The sequence below is a fragment of the Poecile atricapillus genome, chromosome 3 (genome assembly GCF_030490865.1).
Source record: "Poecile atricapillus isolate bPoeAtr1 chromosome 3, bPoeAtr1.hap1, whole genome shotgun sequence".
Taxonomy (NCBI): domain Eukaryota; kingdom Metazoa; phylum Chordata; class Aves; order Passeriformes; family Paridae; genus Poecile; species Poecile atricapillus.
Genome location: NC_081251.1, coordinates 8,113,773 through 8,138,740, shown reverse-complemented (window position 1 = coordinate 8,138,740; position 24,968 = coordinate 8,113,773). Strand labels below are relative to the sequence as shown.

The following is a 24,968-nucleotide window of genomic DNA, read 5'->3' as shown; positions in this document are numbered from 1 at the left end:
TCCATGTTTAAAATTGAATGGGTGGAGAAAATTAACTTCTGCTGAATGAAGAAAAACAACCCAATGACTTCTGATTGTCTGTTAGAAATAGTATAAGTCAAGTCAGGCTGCATTAAGCAATCAACAAGTAACACTTTTGTTTTCAACAACTTCACTTACTTCCTGCTAATTTTCATCAAGATTCCAGATAATATGCTACTAACCATTATTTTCCCACCTAGTTTGCTCAGTACTGGCAGATAATAGATGATCCTATTACAAATAGATTTGGCATTGCATCCATGAAAATGTGAAAATTGGAGTCCCTTGTCATTATTTAAAATGTGTGCTCACTCACTCAAATGCGGTATAAGACTCTACTTTGGAGATAAAGTAGTCCAGATAGCTGGAAAGGCTGCTCCAGTGTCACCCAGGTTAATGTAGATGTATTATGTATTTAGATAGCCTATAGGAGGATAACTTTCCAGCAAGTGATTTGAACTGAATATGCACTTGATCAGGACTCTCATTAATAACCCATGGCCATGCTTTTCTCCTGGTAAGGACTTACCCTTGCAATCACAAAGATTAATTCTGGGGCTGTCTATTGCAGTTTGGGAGAATGAGTCCAAAGAAATGGGTCATACAAACAGAGGTCTGTATAAACTGAACTGTAGATTAAGATCCTGCACTGTCCCTGATATTTTGATTAAAATTATCATTTTTTCAGTCACACATCTGGAACTTGGAACAATAGTGTTTTTTCTGAAGGTGATGTGTGCTTGTTCACACTGCATCTCAGTTGAGGGTCTGGTGTCAAACTGTAACTTCAGTGCTTGAGATATCAGAGATAAATCGACTCCTTTCCATTAGGTTTGAGGTCATGTCCATGTTTCCATGAGAATTGCAGTAATGTCATCAGGAGTTAGTAACTGATAGATCGGCACACAAAGTGGGATTTGATATGAAGGAGGGAAGAATTGGTTTAAAATGAGACAAGAAGCATTTTCTCTTACACTGGTAACTGGATTTCCCTGTTTTGATGGGTCGTGAGAGACCAACATATTTGAAGTTCTTTGGAGAATAGACAACATCCATGGACTGTTACAAAATTCATTATTTTGCACATCTCTGAATCCTAGTTATACCAGAAGCCTTGCAGCTAAGCAAAGCCATTTTGATAGACTTTTTCCTTAACAGTGTGTACCTCTAGCATAGCGTTTGTGGAAGTGATCTTGGACCAGAGAATTGTCTGGACTAGTCAGTTGAAGGCAGGGAGTGTTTTCAGTCTCTGAATTCTGCATATGACAAATGTGGACTGTTACAGTGAGGAGCATTTGGATGAAGGTGACAGGTGAGATGGAGAGCTTGCACCTGAAAAGTACATCACCAGAGAGCTGGAGCTGGGGAGAGAAGCCCTTTTTACTAATCCTGATATTGCTGTTAGGCTGTGAGTTAAAAAATGAGCATGTAAACAGCAGCATCTCTGGTGCTGGAGCATGATCATCATACATTCTCTCTGTCATCAGCATATTCTCTATGTCAATAAATGGGAGTGTGGTTGTCTTATTCAAAGCCTTTGATGACAGGCTGCAGGACACTGCCTGAGGCTGTAAGACAAATAACAGTAGTCTTCTCCATGGGTGCTATCTGACTTGTAAAAATGAGTACCTTCCTGCCTGTGCCAGTGCTGGTTTGTTAGACACAGGCAGGCTCTCTGTGCAGCTGCTGAACTTGGTACGTGTTTCAGTCAGAGCTGTAAACAGGAGCGTTGAGGGAAGCACTACACTTTGTCTTCACAGATATGGCAAAGCGTGAGGAAGATGGCAGTAGTTTAATGATGGAAAATGATTTGTTGTAGTGCCTCAGTTCAAAATTGTGTGGAGACTGTCGTCCAAGCTTATTCAGGAAGCTTGCTAGTTGGAAGGTACTGGGGGTACCAGTGGTATGTCACCCACCTAGCATGCACCTAAAAATATGTGATGGCCAGGATAATATAAATCCTCGAAGAAAATTATTTTTTTTTTCCATTTATCTTGTATGGAGGCATCTGTATGACTGCAAGCAGTGCAGACCGTCCTTAGGGAAGGTTAGTGCTCAGGCTACCCACTGCTGAAAGTTTCTTGGCACCATATGTAAAAAGCCTAAACCCTATGTTTTTATATAACCTAATTCTTAAATTAAATCTAGCAGCTCAATTTTAACAGCATGATCACCTCACACAATTGAATTAATTCTGTGATGTCATATGTGCTAAATTCAACAATTTGCATCTGGAGAGCAAATTCTCACTGTGAAGGAATTGCTTCTTTTTCCAATTATTCTCATGGAATCCAAAGTTTGATTGACTGTAACCTGTGCACCTCCCACACTTCCTCTTCTGTCTTTGTTTGCTTTCTTTTCTCTAAAGAGGATCTTTTGTAACTGATCTGTTTGTTTTGCTGTTTCTTTGACAAATTAAACCACAAGCCTTTTCTTAGTGTTGCCATTGGGAGGTGGAGAGAGGGCATTTAGGGCTCCATTACTCTGGTGTGCTACTGGCAGTCAGCTTTGGAAGTTTGGTTCATTCCTTTGGAAGACTGGCCAAGATCTGTGCCTCGATGGTGTGAAGGCTTGACTCTTGTCATTTTAATAGTGAATTGGGATGTAATAAATGGGACAGCTTGTAAAGGGTTGAATAAGAGAGCTATAATTAATGCCAGTCAGCAGAGCTTCTGGAAAATAGCTCCTGTCAAGCTAAGCCGGTACCTATCAAGTATTTTTAATGTGATTGCAAGTTTGATATTTATGGCTTCTACAAGGTATTTGACTTGGTGACACCATTTTGATTAAGAAAAAAGAACAGTATAGAAACATAGATCTGATTTGATTTTGCAAGTGTGAGCTTGCCCAACTTCAGCCATTTTCAATTTTGCACCCTCTCCTAAGCCAGTTGTCCTGGACTCCTTCGGAAGTCGCTGGAGAGGAGAGAGGGCCATTGCTCCACCCTGAGTTGACAGCAGGGGAGCACGATCTCGTAGGACAAAGCTCTCCTTGCCTGTGTCAACAATCTCTGTGTAGATCCCTAGGAGAACTTCAGGGAGTCTGTGCTAAATCTGGGTCTGACCATCTTGCAAACACTCCCAGAATGTTATGTTTAGGTCTGTCTGCACCTCTAGGAGGTGGATGAGATAGTGAATAGATTAGATGTAGAGTGAAGGAGTGATGATGGTGGCTAAGGGTGAAAAAACACACCTCACAGCCACTAGGAATTCTTGCAGACATTCATTATGCTAATCCAAGAGAAAGAATTCATTAGCTTTTCTATTTGGGAAAGTTTAAGAAAGGAAGAGTCTTCAGTCTGTTTAACAAAATATAGCAAGATTCATTGTCTAGAAATGAAAGCCAAGAAAACTCAAAATAAATAATGAAAAAAACACGCAAATAGGTTTTGACAGCCAGAGTAATTAATCACTAAAATCTTTTGTCAGCACCCAGAAGGCATCACTAGAACTTTGGTAACTGTGACAGTTTGGGGTTTTTTTTTCTTCCTGAAAAAGCAACAAATTTAGTCATGTGCCTTATAATGTGCAAGAGAATCAGACTGAGGTCAAAAAAAGACTGCTATGATTATGCAGTCTGTTAAAAGTATGTTGGTCCCTGTGAAGAGGATACGGTTTTCCTGTTCCAGTCAGGCTCTCAGAGCCTTATTTGCATAGGGATGTTGTGTTCCCCTGGCGTCTGGCGGTGTTAGTTCAGATCATAAGAGAAGTGGCTGCTTTTGCCCTTTTGAGCACAGGCTGTTGTTTCCAAGCTGTGGTGCTGTGCTCTCCCTTTCCTTCTTGTAGCATCAGACCCAACAGAATGAGCTGTCATCATCCCTCATGTCTCTGGTACATCATGAACCAAGTGCAGTTCCTGCTTGGTTTCTTGGCATTGTGCAAAGCTTCAGATAAGACGAAGAGGGACACAAAGACTCTGAAGAGCCAAGTACTTACTTTGCCACCATCCTGACTTTTTGCAGCAGCCTGATCCTATCCTGCTGCTCTCCAGCTGCCTAATCGGATTTCTCCCACACTACAAAAGGCATGATCTGGCTGCTCTTACATCACCTGCAGTTGGTTATGTTACCTGACTCCGCAGCAGTCTCTGAGAGTCTTACTAGAAGAGTAGGGCTTTGTATTAAAAAACATCAGGAAATGAAAACCAACAGGTTTTGTTCTGCTTCTGTTGACTTTTGACAAATGCCTGGAAGAGACATTGAACTGCAGAAAGTCAGTTCATGGTGTCAAAGAAGTTGAGGTCTTCTCAGTCTCAAATGTTTCAGTGCTTTGAATCTGAGTCTCTCCAGCTGCTTCAGTGAAGCATTGACATTGAGAAAATATGTTAGTCAAGCTGTCCTAAAACTTCAGTGTTTTAATCTCAATGCCTTCAAACTATTTCAGAAGAAGGTATCTTTGCTGGTCTTTACTTCAACAAAGAAATAAAAGATGCTTCAACAAATGCACTTCCTTGCCTGCTGCCTTTTAACTAAAAAGTTTAGAGGACTTTAGTCTAAAGGTGCCAGTGGAGGGGAACCTCAATATGTCCCACTCCTATCAGTTTCATGGTAGTGCCAGCAAGAGCTAGCAAGAGCCCAGAGCCTGGAGAGAGAATTGCAGGTCTGCAGGAGAACACCTGAATGCAAGCCAGCTTCCTCGGGCCCAGCTTAATGTCACTGTGCAGATGTGGTGTGGGGAAGAAACAAGAGGAGTTAGACATGAATGCATGCAGGGCTGTGATCTTACTGGCCTTGTGGAGAGATGCCAGGATGGTTCCTGTTGCTGGAGTGGTGGAATAGAAGGATGTAGGTTCTTCAGGAAGTGCAGGAGGTAGAAATGAGAAAGAAGTGTTAATGGCCAACATGCTGGAGTGCATGGAGTTCTGCCTGGGGGTTGATGAGAAGCTGTCTGAGAGTTTATGGGACAGGATTAAAGAGAGGGCAGGGACAAGTGATTTTTCTGCCTCCGTCTTCACTGACAGGCGTTCCAGCCCCACTACTTGAGTTGCAGAAGGCAAAGGCAGTGATTGAGAAAATTAAGAACCACCTTCTGTAGGAGATGAGTCTGAGAACATCTAAGGAAGCTGCAGGGGCACGAGTCCAGGGGACCTGATGAAATGTGTCTGTAGGTTCTTAGGGAACTGGTGCATGACATCACTAAACCACTATCTATCATGTCTGTAAGTTGGGTCAATATCATGAAGTTCCCACTGACTGGAAAAGAGGAAACATACTTCCCATTGAAAAAGGAAAACACGGGGAGCTATAAACCAGTCTGTCTTATCTCAGTGCCTGGCAAGGTCATGGAGCAGATTCTCCTGGAAACTATGTTGAGGCACATGGAAAATCACAAGGTAAGTGGTGGCCGCCAGCATGACTTCACTGAGGGCAAGTCATGCCTGACAAATCTGGTGACCTTCTATTATGGGGTTAAGAGTGTTGGTGGATAAGGAAGAACTACTGATGTAATCTACCTGGACTTATGCAAAGCATTTGATGCTGTTCCAAGTGACATTTTTGCCTCTGAACTGTGGAGGCGTGAATTTGGTGGCTGGACCACTTGATGGATAAAACGTTGGCTGGTTGGTTGCGCTCAGAGTTGAGGTTGATGCGTCAATGTCCAGACGGAGAGCAGTGATGAGCTGCATTCCTCAGAGGTCAGTTTTGGGATTGGCTCTCTTTGACATCTTTGTTGGCAACATGGACAGTGGGACTGAGGCACCCTCAACAGGTGTGCTGGTGACATGCTGGATGGAAGGGATGCCATCCTGTGGGGCCTGAACCAGCTTGAGAGGTGGTGCTGTGGGAACCTCATGAAGTTCAGCAAGGCCAAGCACAAGATTCTGCGCCTGGATTAGGGCAGTCACAAGCAGAAGTACAGGCTGGGTGGAGAATGGATTGTGAGCAGCCCTGTGGAGAAGGAGTTGGGAGTGCTTGTGGATGAGAGGCTGGGCAGGACCCAACAATGTGCACTTGCAACATAACCAAGGATCTTCTTCTTAGGGCCATGAAGATGATCAGAGGGCTGGAGGATCTCTCCTATGAAGAAAGAATTGGGGTTGTTTAGCCTGGAGAAGAGAAGGTTCCAGGGAGACTTTGTAGGCCCCCTTGAGGTACTGGAAAGCAGCAGAAAGAAAGCTGGAGAGGGAGTTCCTATGAGGGCATGTGGAACAGGACAAGAGGAAATGGTTTTAAACTGGAAGAACAGATTTGGATTAAGTGTTTGAAAGAAATTTTTTACTGTGAGGATGGTGAGACACAGGTTGCCCAGAGAAGCTGTGGCTGTCCCATCCCTAGAAGTGTTCAAGGATAGGTTTGGTGGCACTCTGAGCAATCTGGTCTGGTGGAAGGTGTCCCTGCCTGTGGCAGGGAGTGCGGCGAGATAATTTTTAAGGTCCCTTCTACCAAACAATTCTGTGATTCTGTAACCTTCATCTAATCTCCACCAAATCCAATGGACTGCAGTGAATTGTGACGTTGACTCTGCTTTAGGACAATCTACTTTTTCACTGGACTATATGTTTGTCTGCAAAGAACCCTCGCTATTAGGGTTAAGAATTTTTAACTGAACATTTATGATCCATTAGAGCTCTTTAATTTTTGAATATAGTCTTTTCAGTGCTTTATTTTTGCATGGGAATATTTTGCATACCTTTTTTTGAAGCCCAGACATATCAGCAGCTTTTCTTGAGCTTTTAATGGGAATTAAAAAGTAAATAAACTGGGAATGAGTTAGAAGTTTTTACTTGCATCCTAATAGTGATCTCATTTTGAGTCTTAACTACAGCATACCACAGAACTTAATGTCATCTGGATAAAGCAATTCTATGTTTAACATGGTTTGGGGGAGGAATAGTGAATTACATACTCTGAGGATGGGCTCCTTAAGTGTCTGTGCATTTTTCTGCAACTTTGTTCAGCTGGGTTGGTGTGTATGCTTTAACTTCATTTACAGCATCAACTAAAGGCCATTTAAAGAAAAGATGGGACTTGACAGACTATTAATGCTGGCTAGCTGATCTTCTAGGTCTGTAAACTCATTACTAACCTGTAATTTCTCTATCTCTTTTAGTGTTTTGAAAGCATTTTTTTAAATAAATAAAGTATCTGTAAATTATCTTGGCAAACTTTGTCATAATTGCTCATTGCATTTGAGTTTGCAAAAATAGCTTTGTTTATGATGTGATATTTTTAATGGCATATTTCACTGTTTCCATTTAAACTTCGAAGTGACATCTTTGTTTTTCGCCTTTAAAGAGCAGTATAATCCAGATGTCTGTCAAAAGAGTTGTTGATGTAGCATTTCATGAGTAATCCTTATGTTTGAGGTTTTTGTTTTGTCAGAACTGTTTGCCAAGCTCTTATGAAGCTCCCCATGAATATTATTGATGTATACTTCCTTTTAAAGAAGTGATTCTCCAGGCAGGAATACAAACTAAACTGCCAGTTCTAAACCACAAATGTTTTCTCAAAAGTTATGTGATGTCACATAACTCTGAGGAGGAGTTAATTTGTCAGTGTAATGGAACAAGGGGAATACTGAGTGAATATTATTCTCCCCTCCCCTTTTCACTTATTAACCCTTTGAAACATAGGCCAGCATTTGAGTTTGAGGAACTTCAGCTGTTTCACAGAGTGACCTCAGGGGCTACTGTGTGTCAAAATCTTTGATGAGATGTTCACAGTTCCCAGCTTGTTTTCAGAGAGATGAGTGGGATTGTGAGAAAAACATACCAAGTAGCCTTAGGTATCTAGCAATTATCATTTCAAACCCAAAGCTGATGGTACAGTGATGCTCTCATTTGTTGCTGCTAAAAAGTTTTCTATAAATATTTGAACATTATGCATGTGCAGACATCCTTCTCTGGTCATTTTTTCTCAGGTAGTTCCTTAGTTTATGTGGCTGTGGCTTAAATTCTTTGGACCTTAGTGAGGACTGGCAGCATTGCTAAGCTTTTCCCCAGCATTTCAGAATCCTTATGGCTTGCAAATGCCCTGGGATCTGCAGACCTCACAGCATTTTAGCTTGCAAATTAGTAGCTGGCTGGTTGCCAGTTTGGGAAAAGAGAGAGCTGTAAATTCTGTAATAAATAATATATTAGGGTAAACATAACAAGAGTATTCTGCAGACATCATGGTGCAGAGCAGTCACTCCTTTTCATAAAGTGAGGTGGGAGTTTAAAAGTGGATGCATCCTTCATTTCCAGCCCTGTGTTTTATTTTTCCTATCCCACCCTGCAACTCTTGCCTGCAGCTCTGCTGAACTTCAGAGCCTGTGTAGCTCCTTGTAGGATCTGTAATTACTTTCTTCTCAGGCCACTTGCTTGACTTCTGGCAACAGTAGGACAACAGGTCACACCAGGCATTACAGAGTTTTTCATGCTAAACATGCTAAAGGTAACAAATGAAGATAGCACACACAGTTGTCCCCAGCCTGGCAGTGCTGACACCTTTGGTGTGTCAGTCTGTACTTACCTCCCATGTCCCTACAGCCTCCCAGCTGTGCTGAGCTCAGCTGTTCGCAGTGACTGATTTGATTTGGCAGATACACTGCCTATAGCACCCTTCTGCTGCCCGTAAAGCTTCCACGTAGCCTGCCTAGTAAGTGTTCATATTTGATGTTGGAGTAGTTTTTTCCCCCTCCCTCTTGTTTGCTTTCCTTTGCCTTGTTTGTTTGCAAAGAGAGGGTGTTCCGTGCCTGGTATTTCATTCCTGTTCTTCAGCTCCTGCCCCAGGCTGTGGTACCTGACTTAGGAGAGGCTGTTTGCAGGGCAGAGCATCTTGTAAAGTGCATTTTTAAAGCACTTTGTGCTTCAGAATTGATTTATAGCTTGTCTGCACAGGCAGGCTTTCATAGAATATTTTTGTGTTAAACTTTTTCTGGGTAATTAACCTACAATAACTATGTCCACATTCTTGGCTTCATCCTTCTTCTTGTCCAAATACTTTTTTCAGCCACAGGTGAGATGTGGGAAGGCACTGCATGGAGCATTGCATCCTCACTGAGGTCCATGTTGTGCAGTTCTACTGTTAAATGATCTCTTATTCAGGGAGGCTCTGGACCAATGAGTCCCTCATTGCAGTACTGAATTGCCAAATGTTGCTGCCTGCTCCTTGCCTTTCTTCAGATCTTCTGTATGGCTTTTGGATACTTCATCTGTGACAGCTAAGCTCTGAAACAGTGTATTGCCACATAAGAAAAATGTTTTGGCTTGACATAGTATGAAATCATTGTCTCCCTTATTCTCTCTGCCTCTTGGAAGCTTCTTTTCTATTTTACTACTTAAAGATGAGCTTTCTGATAGCTGCTGGTGCTGTCACCATATCTCTTTGTTTGCTGGTGCAGCTGAACTCTTCTTTGGCCAACCCAGAACTGTAGAGGGGAGTCCAACTGATACAGCTCCTCTCTCCAAAAGACCCAGACCTGCTTCTCACTGATCAGGTCTTTCATGCCAAAGGCACTTCTGATTATTCCATCTCTTCATGAAGATACTCATCTTGATGACAGGTGAGCTGACACCAGCTTTTCATACCATGGCCTGCAGCTGATTTAACCTGAAGAAAGAGCTCTCTACTTAAGGAAGAGATGCAGTATCTAAAGTAGATAGCTTTAATCCAGTTGCTTCAAGTCAGTTTAGAAGCATAGGCACAGAGCAGAGTCCTTAACCTGTCCATTTTGCAGTAGTTAGGCTCCCAAAGGAGAGATAAGGCTGCTGCTGTAGGCTCCTGTAAGGCACCTTCAACTTCATGGGAATTAATACAGGGAACGCAGGTGCTACCTCTGTGCAGGGTACACTATGATGAGAGACAGCCTGGGTTTGCTGTTGAAAGCTCCTTGCTGTGTTTCTGCCTTTTCCAGTTTCAGTATTTTATTTTAGTGGTTCAAAACTGCCTGGCAGGTGTTGCTCCCTGGTACTACCTCCGCAATGGTAACTGCAGCAAAGTTTTGGTAAACTTAAAATCCTTTCTTACAAGCAGCCAAGGTTTTCTAAAGCAGGGGAAAGAAAACTCACCCAAATGCTAGTAAATCATGTAAGTTGCAGTATGATAAAGACCATTAAGTCTGTCTTTGTATATCCCCAAGTAGTTTTTTACACTCCTGGAACTGTGTGTCCAAGAGTAAGCAAACAGGTTTTGAACTTTGGCCTGTCTTTGTGTACTGTTTTCATGGTGACAGGTAATTGCTTTTCTTGTTCCTTCTGATTCTTCTTTCTTCAGATGTCCCATATCCAGCTGTGAGTTCTGTTTTGCCTTTCTATATCAAACTGCTGTCTATAGCCTGCAATGTGCTTTGTAAATATTCTTCATGTCTTTCATTACTGAGGTGAGAGAGAAAACCATTTCCTTCGTGTAAAACTGTCATTGGCTTCTCAGTCTTTTTCCCTATCTGAAACCCATTTTATTTTTATTAGTCTCAAATGTTTTTTTCCTGTTCTGTGAAGTTCTGGAACAAGAGTCCTGATATGGCTTTGAGAAGTAAGTGATTCCCTAAGGAGATCTTTCAGATTAACTCTGGCCTAGTGTTGCCCTGGGAGATGATGGGGTAACTATGATATGATGAGTCACTATGCAAAACAGAAACTACTCCCTTGAGTAATTTCCCCTTTTTTTTCTTTCCATAAACTGCCTCATGAAAACAGTGCTCTTTTCAACAAACTTAAAGCAAAACAAAGAAAATAGTCCCTTTTTGTTTCAGCAAATTTAGGCAGTCGATGGTATATTACTTAGTTGTCTTCTGAAAGTCAGAAATACTGAATTGAAAAGTCACAACAATGTATTCAAGAAGTGTTAAATAGATAAATAAGTAGACCAACTATTAGTAAAGCCTTAGCTCCAAAATTAGTCTAGACCTGTCTTAACTTTCTCCATATCCCAAGTAAATAGGTTTCCCATTTCCTTCTGGAGAGGGCCAATATTTTCACAAGTCTTCCCTGTTGTCACAAAAGTACCTATAGAAGCATTTGTTGGTGCCCTTGATGTCCTTGGCCAGATTTAGTTCTATCAGCACTTCAGCTTTCCTAACCTGATTTGGGGTGTCATTCATCTGGCCCTAATCTCATCATTGTAAATTTCTTTTTAGTGGTTTGATCTTTTTTCTTTTTTCCCTCGTTTCTCAGGCTGATGGTGCGTTGTGCCTCTCAGCCAGTTCTCATTACAGATCATTCATTGCAGCATGAGCCATTTGGTCAGCTAGTCAAGCCAAAGTTGCTGTATGCTTCATTTGCAGAAATATAGTAGGAATTTAGCAGTTTTATTAAACTCTTAATGGAGCTCATTGCCTGACTGATTCACAAAGTGACCTTGGATAAGTCATTCAGTTTTTCTGTGTGCTTTGTACCCTTACCATCCTCACCTTCACCACGCCTCTTTGGGCTGTAAATATTCAGCATTGAAACAGCTTCAGTCTTTCACAAGGGAAATTATTTGGTCAGGACATTTAAACATAGCAAAAGTCATACAAATATTCTGAAATAATATCCTAACAGGGTAGGGGGAGAACTTCTAAGGGGATCTTTTGCATGCTAAACTTTCCATAGCTAGCAGGTTGGATTACTGAAGTGTTACTCTACCACTTCAAAATTATTATAAATACATAAAAATAAAGTTTATATAAAATGGAAAAAGGCTTCAACTGAGGTAAACTTCAGATTCATATTCTATCAACTCAATTACATGTATGCAGCAATCTTGTCATTGTAAGAATCTTCCTGGTAGAAACTGACACGTTAGTGCTAAAAACATGAAATCAATAGGCACAGTTACATCCACTTAAAAAAAATTGTATTGATCTGCAGATAACGACAGCAGTTCATTCTTGCAGGATTACATGCCACTTCCTGTCATAAAGATTACTTCAATATGTATTGCATCTGAGATGGAGAATGTAGGGATAAAACTGCTTTGCTTTAATGAATAGTCATTTTATTCTGTGCATTAAAATGAGATATATTCCTTTAAATTTATCTCCAGGGATTATTTTGATTTCATGGACAAACTCTGTGTTACCAAAGACTCTAGAACACTATTAAACTTTTAAATAGTCTTAGATTGCCTTGTTTTTGCAAGTGCTTGAACTCATCCTCTCTTTGATAGCAACTAATTAAGCAACATATCGTGCTCTTTCTGGTCTCCTCCACATCCTTGATTAGAGGGTTAACACCATGTTATCTTGGGTATTAGATGTTCTTTGCTAAACCCTGAGTGCCTACCAGGATCTAACTCTCTGTGCTTTGTAACAAATTTCTGTCACCTTCTGGGATTTCAGTTCTCTGTGCTGATCATGGTGGTCTCCCATTGAGCAGTTTTTTCTTTTTTTCTTTTTTTTTTCTGCTGCTATGATTCATTTGAAGCCTGTTTTCATTACACATAGGTGATTTCATCTTTGTGTGTTAAAGTAACTGTTTTCAACTCTTTCTAGGTAATCTGGCTTCCCAGAAATCTTCTGCTAAATGCAAGGGTTTGCTGTCCTGTTTACTGACTGTTACACCTGAGGCTGATTTTGATACAGATTGTGAATATCACAGGGTAAGTGTGCAGATGTCTCTTTTTTTTGGTGATTTTTCTTTCATGGTCTTTCCTTGCTTACACAAACACAATTTGGGCATTGCACTCCCTTTCAGTGGCTGTGGCAAGTCCCTATTGCAGGGCGTGCAACTAAGCATCTATGTTATAAGAGAAAAATATTTAAATATAATAAATCCTAATGCTGTAGACTTGATCAGGAGTTTTTGAATTTGGTGGTGTAGCTCCAAGAGGGCAGAAAGTTTTTTGTGCATATAGGCCTAGACTCATGAGGCCATATCTTATTAAAGGGTAAAAAGCTGTAAGAGGCTTATTTGGGTGTAGTGAACTTTGAGTTTTAAGCTGATAAAAGTGCATGTATTTTTATATTACAAATGAAACATTCTTCATAATGTACATAGCTAAAATACCTGTGAAGTTTGCAAGATTGAGTTCAAATATTTGGAAAAGGGAGATTAAAGGTTAGTTTCTTGGGGGCATGGTGAGGGAGAAGAACTGATTCCCTCTCCTATCCATATCCACTATGCACATTACAGTAGAAACTTAAATACTTGACTTCATTGTTGACTGACTCTTGTGGAATTTTTCACCTCCTGCCTATGGGAGGAAAGTTCAATTTTGTGAACAGAGATTTGATTTTTCTTTTTTTTTTTTTGCCTCTTCCTCAGTCTTAATCCTACCTGCTATTTTTCTTGCTTATTCCCTTTTCTAGCTTCTTTTTGTACTTCTCTCTGTTTTTTCATTATGGAGCTAATCCTGTGCCTTTATGCTGTTTCTTGTCCTCTTTGCCTCCTTTGACCAGCTTTCTGGTTTCTTCCATCCCAATACATAATTTTTTGGGATAATACAGGCTGGAAGACACCTGTGCAGATATCTAGTCCAGTCTCCTGCTCAGAGCAAGGTCACTTTTAAAGCAGGTTGCTGGGGACCATACACAGTTGAGTTTTGAATATCTCCAAGAAAGCAGACTCCAAAACTTTGTTAGACCCCTGTTACCATGTTTCACCACCTTGTGAAGGATATTTTCCTAATTTATAACCTGAATTTTCGTTGTTACAGCTTTGTTTTTCTTTTCATATCTCTGCCCTTTCAAGAATAGGCTCACTCTGTTCTCTCTGGGGAACTGGAAAACACAGTGAGATCTGGGGGAGACCTCTGTTCTAGCCACCACTATCCTCCACTGGGCTTTCTCCAATGTGTCAATGCCTTCTTGTTCTGGAGGGCTCACAATCCTGCAGGAAAGGGGAGGATTGCTTCCCTGGGCCTGCTTGCTGTGCTCTCACCAACACAGCTCAGAATGAACACACAGGGTTTTTTCAAGGGTGTGTTGCTGGCTCAGATTGTACCCGCTGTCTGTCAAGACCACCAGGTCCCATATTATTTTATTTTTCATATTTTCAGTTTGTTTAATCTTTCTCAGACACTGTGATGCATTCCTTATTTCTAGCATTTGCTCTTCCTTCACGGGATTCCTTATTGAACACCTCAGTATTCCCAGTGCACCTTCATCATAATGTTTCTGGCAACCTCTTCCCATAAATGTGCATGAGCTATGCTTCAGAAATAGTGAAACACTCTTGGAAATTGGTTTATTTCCATGAGCAGCTAGCTTAAAGCTTTCCATGTAGCTTTGATAATTTAAAATTCTTTCTCAATTCCTGTCATTAGTATATTCACAATAGGTCAGGAAATTGTGTGTATGCTTGGGTGTGTACAAGTGTTCATGAGAGAGTGTATTTAATACTTTTTTCTGTACTGCCAGTACAGAATGAGTACAGCCATGAATAGTGTATATAATAATATGAATCTGAAACTTGCTGGAAATTGAGTCTGAATTATGAACAAGACTTACTTTATATTCCTTCTTTATGTTTGTCCCTGCATGTGTGTGTGTGAAGCTACAAATTGCAGATGTCAACAACTGTAATTGTAGTGGTGGTTAAATCAAATGTTCTGCTCTTTTTCTTTTTTTGGTGGCCCTCATGATGAGTAATGTCTGCTTTTCCTGTATTTTAATAGAGCATGTATGTTGGGAGATGTGCCAGAGAAGAAACGCTCAGGAATACGGTCTCAGCCCTAGCTTGGTGTGATGATCAGGTGGTTCTTGGGGAAAGGAGATGTAGTCCTGTGCTCCTGGAAGCTTTGCTGTGTGATTCCTTAGGGGAAGGACCAAGAGGACATCAGTAGTCCAGTGCTGAGATCATCGTTACTAGTTTGGCCAGGGTGGTTGGGGCTCCTGTACAAATCCCTGTTTACATCTGCCAAAGAGAAGAAAAGAATGCATTGGGGGGGGGAAGTGGAACAAAGAGGGTTAAACATACTAAGTCAGGGGAAAAAACAATTGAGCAGAAATGGAAAGGAAAAGAAAATGTACAGAAGGGAGGATGAAGACTTCAACTTGCAACAAAGTGTGTTGGTTTTAATTCAGAGAAGTGTTGTCCGACTCATGAAGAAGTGTTACACTAGTGCAGCTCATATGGTGATGAGTGACAGTTTAATTCACTTTCTGTGTTGGGTAATGTCTAGTAAATCTGGCTTGTGATAAGTTGCCACATTGCCTAGTCACATCAGCATGAAATGTCTGGGATAATCTTAGGTTGAATAGTTACTGCAAAGTGATTCCATTGGGCTGTGGGATGCCCATGGGCGTTTCTGCCACGGTGGCTGTGATCTGGTTATACAACATATATGTAATGAAAGAATTAAAAAGCTAATAATTTGGAAATGAGAAGCTAAGTGTGTCCAGGCCTCCTCTTGGAAGCTTCTGTTGCATGTGAGAAATTATTTGAAAAGGCCATGATTTCCAGGATGGACTCTTCCTGTCTCCTTCTGGTAGCAAGCTGCACGTAGGAGTTGCACACTTGTCTGTCTCACCCATTTTTGGATATTCCTAGCTCAGCTCTTCCCCTTAAAAGGCCTTTTAACTCAGTTTTTTTGAAGGATATAAATAGTATTTCTGCATGTTGACTGTAGCCCTGTATATCCTGACAGTCACGTGTGGTTGCAGTTTTTGTATTCCAGTTGAAGAAGGACTTAACCCCAGTGTTTTCTGGTTCAAACTGAATTAATTTTCACCATATGCAGCACCTCTTACGATAGTGCGGGTGGTGGGGAGGAATTTGAAATTATGTTGAGAGCTGTTTTGGTGATGAAGTTATTAAAATAACTGTGGGTCTCCCTGCACAGCAGACTGATTGATTGTTTTTTGGAGTACTTCTTAGGAGGAGAGGTCAGGATGTGTGTAAACTCTAAGCAAGACCTCAAATGTGTGTTTAGGAGCTTTAACAGAGTGATTGTGTTTTGCTTTTCATTTTTCACAGTTTTCAAGTGGGTGAAAGCAAAGATTTGGATTTGTTCCATTTTATCCCTTTCAGGGGAAGGAGCAAGCCAAATAAAGTAAAAAAAAGTTAGTCACAGATATCTGGGGTCACACTGCTTGGGTGAATTTGTGATAAGCTTTGGGATGCAGCAGAGAAACCAAATAGCAACCTCACTTGTCTTTGGGATGGTATTCAAAGAACAGTTCAGTTTGGGAATGACCTTGGAGGGATTTTCTTAAATCAGGCAAGCTGCAGAGGCAGGGCAGGTTGTTGAGGGCTGTGTCCAAGTCCTTTAATACCCCTGAGGATGAGGGCTCTGCAGCCTCCCCACACAGCCATTCTGCTGCTTAAGCATCTGCTCTGAATCCATCTTCCTTATTCCTTACTGGATTTTCCTTGATGCAGCTTGCACCTGTTGCCTCTCTTACTGCACACCCCAGGAAGATTCTGGCTCACCACATGCTCCACACCTTTAACCATCCACTAAATCGTGACAAACTGGAGATCTATAATTATAAAAAGCTCAGATTGGTGCTTCCCAAGCACCTATGAATCAGGCAGTAATTTTGAGTTTCCATCCATTTAACAGCATCTGTGTTGGGGTTTGGGGGTTTATTTTGGGCTGTGGGTTAGTTTTTTTTGTTGTTGTTGTTGGGTTTGTTTGTTTGGGCTTTTTGAGGGGGGATTGTTTGTGGTTTTTTTGTTGTGTTTTTTTTGTTTGTTTGGGCTTTTTTGTTATTTTTTGTTTTGTTTTTTTTTCTGAAAGAGGACTCTGATTTATTGTGCTGTTATGTCAGGGAGCAAGGATGGAGTGAGGCAACAGACAACACACACTCTTAACAGTTCTGTAGATGCCAAAACAAAAATACCTGTGTTTGTTTCTGCCTGTAGATAATACATGTCAAATAGACATGGATTTAGTCACAGAGCTTGGAGTTGGATATAGTTTCTGTTCCTGTCTCTTCCACAGCTGTCTTAGTAATAGCTGTACCTCAACTTCCATGCCTTTAAAACAGAGATTGTGCACTCTTATTCACAGGAATTCTACAAGTCCTACAGTAACTTAAATGCTTTCAGTTACTTAGGAGAAAACTGCTCTAAAAAAGGTTAAAATATGTATTTTCATGGCATAAACTGTGTCTGTACTTGTACAGATTTATGCTAACTCCATACTCTTTGTAGGCTGTTATTCTGTAATGTGTTGTGTTACTGTACAAATTGGATGCTTTTATCCACATGATGTGTTGGAAATCAAAGGTGACACGTAGAGGGGTTGTTAGGATAGCCTTTTTCACACAGAAGATTTGGAAGTAGAAACAAAGCTTAGAAAATTGATTCTTTTAAAAAGTAAGTTCTTACATAAAAGCAGTTAAGTATTCTTTCTGTCAAGTTTAATAATAATGAGCTTTTTGGTGCTGGGATGAGTGATAATTGCAAATGGCAAAAAGTCATCAGAATGTTGTTGCTCTGATTGCAGATTTTATTAATCGTAAAAGAAATTATTCACCTAGAAAGGCTCTTTTTTAAGTGCTCATTTACATAAAGATTTGCCGCCTAATTTATTTTGTCAAAAAAAATTTCAAAAACCACAAAACCCCACAACCAGGGACCTACACAAGCGTAGTCCTGTCCTTCTCATCTAGATTGCTTAAAACGTCATCTGTGTTCCTTCTTATCTGTGGCACCAATCTTAATTTTGCCTCCTCTTTCTCAGAAATGTACATGAAGCTTCTTGGAATTATTTTATAGTTGAGTACTATGCATCTTCCCTGCATGAATTTCCTCCACATTTAAAAAGGATATTTTATCTTTTATGAATGACTTCTTGGGTAGATGAGTTGTTTGACCCTTTACATGTTTCTGATCTCATGATGTGTTGGGATTTGCAGATGTAAATTAAATTTTCATCTGTTTTCTCCCACTCCTTTTATGTTGTTTTCAGCATGAGTCTTGAGTTAATAAAAAAATGGAGCACATCCTTCACTGTAAGAATACAATTAGTCAGTGAGCCTGCCCTGTGAGCTTAAAACAGGGTACATGCTAAAGTATCTCTTTAATTGGGGTTTTGGATGGTAAACTCTTTGGGGTAATGGTGCAGCCTTTACATGTTTCTGCTAGAGAATTCATACAGAGAGCATTGCTACGGCATGAATATTCAACAGCTGCCTGCCCCTTATTCCGTATGCTGAAATATTAATACAGCAGTGATTCTTCACCTAATTGTGCCGAGATCAGGTGTGTGTGAGTAATCCTGCTGACAATATCCCAGTATCCTGCACACACCCCAGCCTTTTTGTGGGATCACGCCTTCCTGGACCATGCTGAACACCAGTTGCTCTCAGTAAATCCTCAACTGCTGTTGCTAAAATGATGATGGGCTCTGCTCCTGGCTGTGTGCCACCAGGTCACCCTTTCAGCCTGCAGAAGGACAGTAACTCCAAGGGGGCAATAAAGCTGCTACTCATCATAGCAAAAGAGAGTTCAGATGTGCAGATGGAGAAGCACTTTACTATAATACCCATCATGACAAAGCTGTCTTTGAATTTTCCAGTACCAAATTGAGATCCTTCACCTGGCATTGTTATCACTTGGGCCTTTTCAGGGCTGGGTTGCAGGAGAGCTTGTGACAAATCCTCTAAGGAAGTGCAGAATTCCTGTGCCCTCCATGCTTTGGGCTGTAACTTGAAAACAGGATTTCACAGGATTGATGTGGCAGACTTCTCAGTCTATTTTCTAAACTAATATTTAAAGTCTGCCCCACTAATTCTGGTCTCCAAGTTGGCTGTTGAAGCTCTAATATATTTTAACACAAAATTATGCAGGCTGAAGTGAAGTTGGGTATGGTAGTGGAGCGGATTCTTCTGTTTCCTGTGTATTTGAAAGCTGAGAAAGCTTCTGCTGAAGTCAGACAACACTGGCTTGTCAAATTGCTCACGAACTAAAAGATTGCTCTTGGATGGAATTAATTTGCAGTATCTCATTTACTATCTTAGTTTTGTCATGAATTTCCCCTACTCGGCAGCCAGAAATGCCAAGTGAAAAAGTGTTTCACTGGGAGATAATATAATATATTAAGAAAATGTTATTGATCACAGTATGCTTTTACTGGAAGATGACTTTTTCTGACCGGAACACAAGGGACTTTGCCTTGTTATAGTAGGAAAATGTATTGTAATATGCAAACAGGATTATTGTTAAGGTCACAGCAACTTTGTTTTTACATTCCACTTCTTCTGGAAGCGAGCTTCTCCACAACTAATGCTGTCAGTTGGGCTAGAGTGAGAGCAATTTTAGAGCTGAACTTTCAAGCAAGAGATTGCAGCAAGTGTTCTTCGTTTTTGAAGTAAGGAATAAATACTATTTTCTGCATCACCAAAGGTCAGGACTATAATTTGATAGAGATTACTGTAAGCATTTCATTATGATGGACTGCTTTGTGGTGATTCTTTGTCATAATAAATTAATTTAGATTTCCTCATCACACATGTGTTTTATATGTACCTTACAGAAAAAAAAAGTTGCATGTTAGGGTTTAAAGTGGCTTCCACAAACAAGGACTGTGAGGCACTTAATTTTTCTATGTAATGTGGGAAGATTAGCCAGGTAGAAGAGTCCATGTTGCTCACAGACATCTTATGTGGCTCTGTGGACATAATTGCTCTGCAAAGCATGAAGGCATAAATTTGTGATGGGATGCCCAGTAGAGGCAACTTCACAACAAGAACACTTTTAAACATGTTTGATTTAAAGAGGGCTTCCACTGCATAAACAGTAACTCAGAGCCATTAAAATCCTGCTTTCAGGAGGTTGTTTTTTGCTGAAGGGCTCAAAATTTCCCCTCAAGGGTATGCATGTCATTAAGATGATAATTCTTAAGTTATTTTGAGCTATTTCTAAGGAAAGTCATCCAGAGAATATTCTGCAAAACTTTACTCTTCACCAAATGTTATCTCTGTGTGATATAAGTTATAGTAGTAGCCATGTTAATTTACACTGGAAACACAAACTTTCTTGAAATAAATCAGTGAGGGTTGCGCTGCAAATCCAAGAATATTGTCTTTTCTCTGTTAGTTTTCCTTTTGCCCTGCTCCACTTGCAACATATCCCTCCAGTGGTTTTCTCTGTTTTTGTTGCAATAAATCTCCACTTCAGTGAATCTGAAGATACAAACCTGACTGCAGAAATTAATCTCTGGTACAGTAGCGGGTTACTAACCTGCTCAAGGTTTCCACATGGCAAAATGATTTCTTCACTTTAAGAAACCATTTCCTACACAGGCAAAGCACTATTACTAAAATGGCTGTTATATTCCGAAATTTAATTTTATTTCTTTGCTGCTTTTTCTAATTCAGTTTGTACAATGGGAAATTGACATAAATCAGAGGAATAGTCGTTAGTTGTGCAGGACCTATTTCCCTGGTCCCCTTTGGCAGACTGCTCTTCTAACAAGTGCAGGAGAGAGACCACTTGTGTTAGAAAAGCAAGCAGAATGGAACGGTTTAGATTTTGGCTTTTAAAAGAGGAAAAACAAACACAAGTCCCTAGATTTTCTTTTTTACCCTTTTTAGCTGCAGGAGTTTGCTATGGTTTATTTAGCACAAGAAACATGACTTGACATGCAAGTGTAGTAAAGGTTAATTGTTGGACTTCCCGCAAGAATTAATCCATTGTTTTTACTTAGGATGTTTAAAAATACACAAAATACTTTCTATTTTCCTTCATGGCTTAAAGAGAAGCAGAGTTACTACCATCACTTCACTTCCCTGTCCCCATGGGGCCTTGGTTTAAGGCAGCTTGGCTCTCAGGATCAGCTCAGCTTGTGCGGATGTCTGCCCTGTGGGACTCGTGCTCCTAAAGATGCTTTATGTTGCCACATGTTTCCCTGCTACTTGGCAGGAAAACGATGCTCAGCTTTTGTAATTCTCTTCGTCTTCCCAAGATGTGCCAGAGCTCACCCCGCTCACAAAGCCTGTCTTGTGCAGACATGAGTCTCCAAAATGCAGTGGCAGTTCAGGACGGCTGGGAATGTGTCCCCGTCAGCTGCGTTCAGTAAGGATAGGTAGAGTTTCAACACGTGTTGTTTAAAAACAACTCTATCAACACAGCTGTTCAGCATTTCCTTGCAACCTTTTGTGATTAGTTCTTCAGAATGCTGTTTAAAATACCATTAGAATTGGCTACATCTGGCCAGCCCTTTGGATGAACTCAGGTATTAGTTTGGTGTACTAGAAAAGATTAATTATTTACGTGTAAATCCATTTGGTTTTCATGTTCCCTATCTTCATGAATTGAAAGATGAGTGGAGGGAGAGAGAAAAAAGAGGAACCCCATGGGAGAACGATTTGTGCTGTTGAAATCATAGCTAAGTTGTTTTATTTGGTTTTTTAATGGTTCTTGGTGGGCACAGTAAATACAGGGAGGGTATCGTTCACTTTTACTGCATCTTGTGCTGAATGTGAAAATTCAGTAGTAAGCAGAAAAGACAAAAGTCTATAAAATCCCTTTGTATGTTTGTAGAAGAGTTTGATATAATGACATGAAAGATATCTCTTAATCTATGCATCTAATTGTAATGCAGTAAAGAACAGCTTTTCTGCTTACGAGCATGTGTGTGAAAATGTTTATGCTTAACATTTATGGGGACACAAAGAGGTGGTTCTTGAAGAGCAGAAAAGGCTTTCTAATTTGTTTTTCCTGCTTATAGGAGTTCTGTTTTTTTTAAAAAAGAAGTCTTTTGCACAGAAGAGGTGAATCGATAAATTGGAAGAGGTGGTGGTATTGTGGTGGAAAGATCATGGCCAGATTTGAATCTTCCCTTGTTCAGTCATAAACCTGCTCCTAAGCTGCTTCACATCCCCGTGAGACGTGGCTCTCTACAGCGTGAATTTGAATAATAGAGTTGCCATTAGAGTCCAACATAAAAAAGATGATTGGCTGTGTGCTTGATTTACGGGAAGGCAGAAGTGGTGAAGTATACGGTACACCAGGGGATATTTATGCCGCTAATGCTTAAAACACAGCCCAGTGTTCTGCGCACTGTAGATGCTTTCAAATGGCAAAAACAAAGGTGCAAATGGCAGTAAATCCAGTTATTCTGATAGTTGAACGGCCCCAGATCAGGATCAGACTGTGCAGTCTCTTCAGCATGCAGAGCAAGTCTGGTAAAGCCCCTGTTTAGTTACTGCCTGTTACAGGATTATCGGCTTTGAATCAAAGAAAATAATTTCAGATATGTTAGGATTTAGGGTATATTGTTTCATCTTCATCAGTTTCTAATGAAAGAATTATTTTTTTCAATTTATGTGCAAATTGGCTTCCAAAATCTGTTGCTGTGAACTGAGATTTTGTCAGATTTTTTTTCTTCATCAAATTACTCCTGTTCTGCTAATAACTGTCAAATTGCACCTCAACTCAGCATTTTCTTGATTTATCTTCCCTGCAGTAGCTAACAGTAGCTCTCTGAGGTGTATCACTTGGCTGCTGTGCAAACAGGCTGCTCTTAAGGTACTGAGCTGTGCATTTGCATTTTTTTTGAAATGTTACAGCAATTATATTTGATTCTTAGAAGAAAAATTCATTGTTGACTCAAACTGGATACATTTTTCAAAATGTAGAGTTTTTTCTGAAATGTTCATAAGCTGAGCGGACATTCGGCATTCATCATTCTGCAGTGTCTAAAACAAAATACTAACTCTTAAGTTTTCAGTCTGTTTTTTCCTAAAGAAAATATTAGTCAGAACTTTCTGCTAAATAATACATCCTGCTCCATTTGCACAAATCCACCCCTTTCCATGCTTCTCTAGGAAAATACTTTAGAAGGGAGGGAGGTCCTGGAGAAGCTGGTTTGGAGTTGGTTAGTAGCTCCCTTAAAGTAAAGATATTTGTAAGGGTTACTTCTGACTGCTTCCTTTCTAAAGGTGTTTCTAATTAAAGAGCATTTGCTGAGCTTGAATTAATTTTGTGTGATACAGAAAATTCACCTGTATTCCCTAAAATACCATTTCTAAACAATTTTCTGCATTTAAAGAAATTTATTTCTCTCAACCCTTTATTTGGGAAAAAGAGCTAGAGAAAAAAAAATGTAGTTGTCTACTAAGCCTATCCATGCAAAGTGCATATTAGCCCTTCTCCACTCATAAAAGACCTCAAAATTTTATAGAAGTTGCTTGATACTAAGAAAACATAGACGCACACCTGTCTCTGTGTGCTGTGTGGACTTGAACCAACAAGATCATATATCCAAATTATAGTAGCTTTGTCTAGTGTGAATGAGATGCTACTTACATTTTCAGGTAAAAGAAATCAACAACTATTAATTTGGCAGAATTATTTATTTCTTACTGATGATATTTTCGGTGTATCTAATCAGACCACTCATGAATAGAAATGAAACAATTTAAATAGAGGCAGTGTACATTGTATGATCTTGTTTTCTCAAACTGTTCCATAATGCAGTGAATAAATTTATCTGTTCTACTGAAAAGACTTCTGCAGAAATCATGCACAGTGCTTTCACCTCTATTATTTAATACGACTGTTTTATAACTCTTGGAAGATGGTTATTTCTGCTACTGCTACAGGCATCTGGAAAAAAATGTTCATTTTGAGGCAACAGAAGTGGAAAGCAACTTAGAGAGTCTGAAAATCCAGGAAGGTGCACCAGGAACACTTAACTGAAAGGTGTGTAGAAAATGATGAAGTGGTCTTACTGCATATTACTCCCCAACCCCTGGAGTAAAGGTCCACATTCACAGAGGGTGCAGTAATGACTGGAGAGAGGCTGGTCTGAATCAGCATCTGAGTCCCTTGGAGGCACAGGGAGAAATGTGTCTGTGCAGAGGCAATGCTCACGAAATGTCCCGATAGCCCTTGAGTTTTACTCTGAATCCTTGGATAAATGTGGGACACTGTGGGATAGAGACAAGTTACAGGTGGCCTCACCACAACTTTTGGGTGTCCCTCAGGCCTGTTGGGAACCTGGGGGGCTTTGCAGAAGTCTGTGTTCTCCTCGAGGTGTTGTACTCTGTGCAGTTTGGGCTGGTGCCAACAATGAACTTTCCACTTGATGCTGTTGGAGACCACTCTGTCATACGGGAATCCAACCAAGATTCTGTGGTCTGCACTGTTTAAAATGTCTTTTTACTAAAAACTTCTCATCCAAAAGTCGAATTTATTTATTAAAAGTTAGTGTTTACTTGAACATCTTTGCAAGGAATTTTTTTTCTCTTTTCTGTTATTATTTTTTCAAATTTTTTTTTATTTTTTTTGAGGAGTTCTCTTTTGCACCTTCCAGATAATTTTATATGGGAATCTTTGCTTAAACTTGGTAACTAAGAACATAAACAGGTCTTAGAGGTGAATCTACACAAGCTGGACGCAAACCAGGAGATCAGTGTGTCGTCTTATCCTTCTTACTGAAAGGATGCAGATACTAAATGCCATCATCATTTCTGTTACAGTGCCTTTAAAAGTTGCAACTCTGCTGTCCAGGCAGGATTTTGGTAAGGAACTCAGAAACAGGTTTTAGGTTGCCATAGTTCATTCATAGATATCAGAACAGAACTATTTGCTTCTCCTCAATAAACCTGCCCTAGGATCATTCAGTGTAAGCCATGGCATATGTTTCACTTTTCCACACTTATTGACTCCTAATGCTTGGGAAGGGGTTGTGGGCAGTGCAGGTGGATCTGGCTGCTGTTTATTATCTATCCTTTTCTTTTATTCTTTTTTTTTTTTTCCCCCACTTGAGGAATTTTAATCCCAAAATGAATTCCAGCACTCAGATGCTTTTAAAACCTTACTGGCAACCATCACCTCTTAATCTTTTTACATTTCTTGTGATTAGCAGTGCTTTCTAATCCTAACACCAGACCTAACAGCAACTGTTAACTGCACTACTTGTTTTACAGCTAAATCTAATCCTTCTAGCAGTCTGAGGCCAACATTATATTTATCACTCTGAAATTACTAACTGCAAAATGTTGTGGCAGTTCTTCAGTTGCCTTTTTTTTGGTGTGGTGTTTTTTAAAATTTATTTTTTTTTTACTTTCTTATTTCTTATCATGAATTGATAAATACAGCAATTAGTATATTTCCAGAAAAAGATGAAAATAGGTGCTCCCCCCACC

General features: G+C 40.1%; 1 protein-coding gene across 3 annotated transcripts in view; it reads left to right on the top strand.

Annotated features, from left to right (window-relative positions):
- Positions 1 to 24,968, top strand: part of KLHL29 (kelch like family member 29) — a 389,363-nt gene that overhangs the window by 52,493 nt on the left and 311,902 nt on the right. For all 3 annotated transcript variants that reach the window (XM_058835996.1, XM_058835997.1, XM_058835995.1), the window contains exon 2: positions 12,417 to 12,523. The gene's annotated coding sequence lies outside the window, so the exon portion shown is untranslated. The remainder of the gene's footprint in view (positions 1 to 12,416; positions 12,524 to 24,968) is intronic.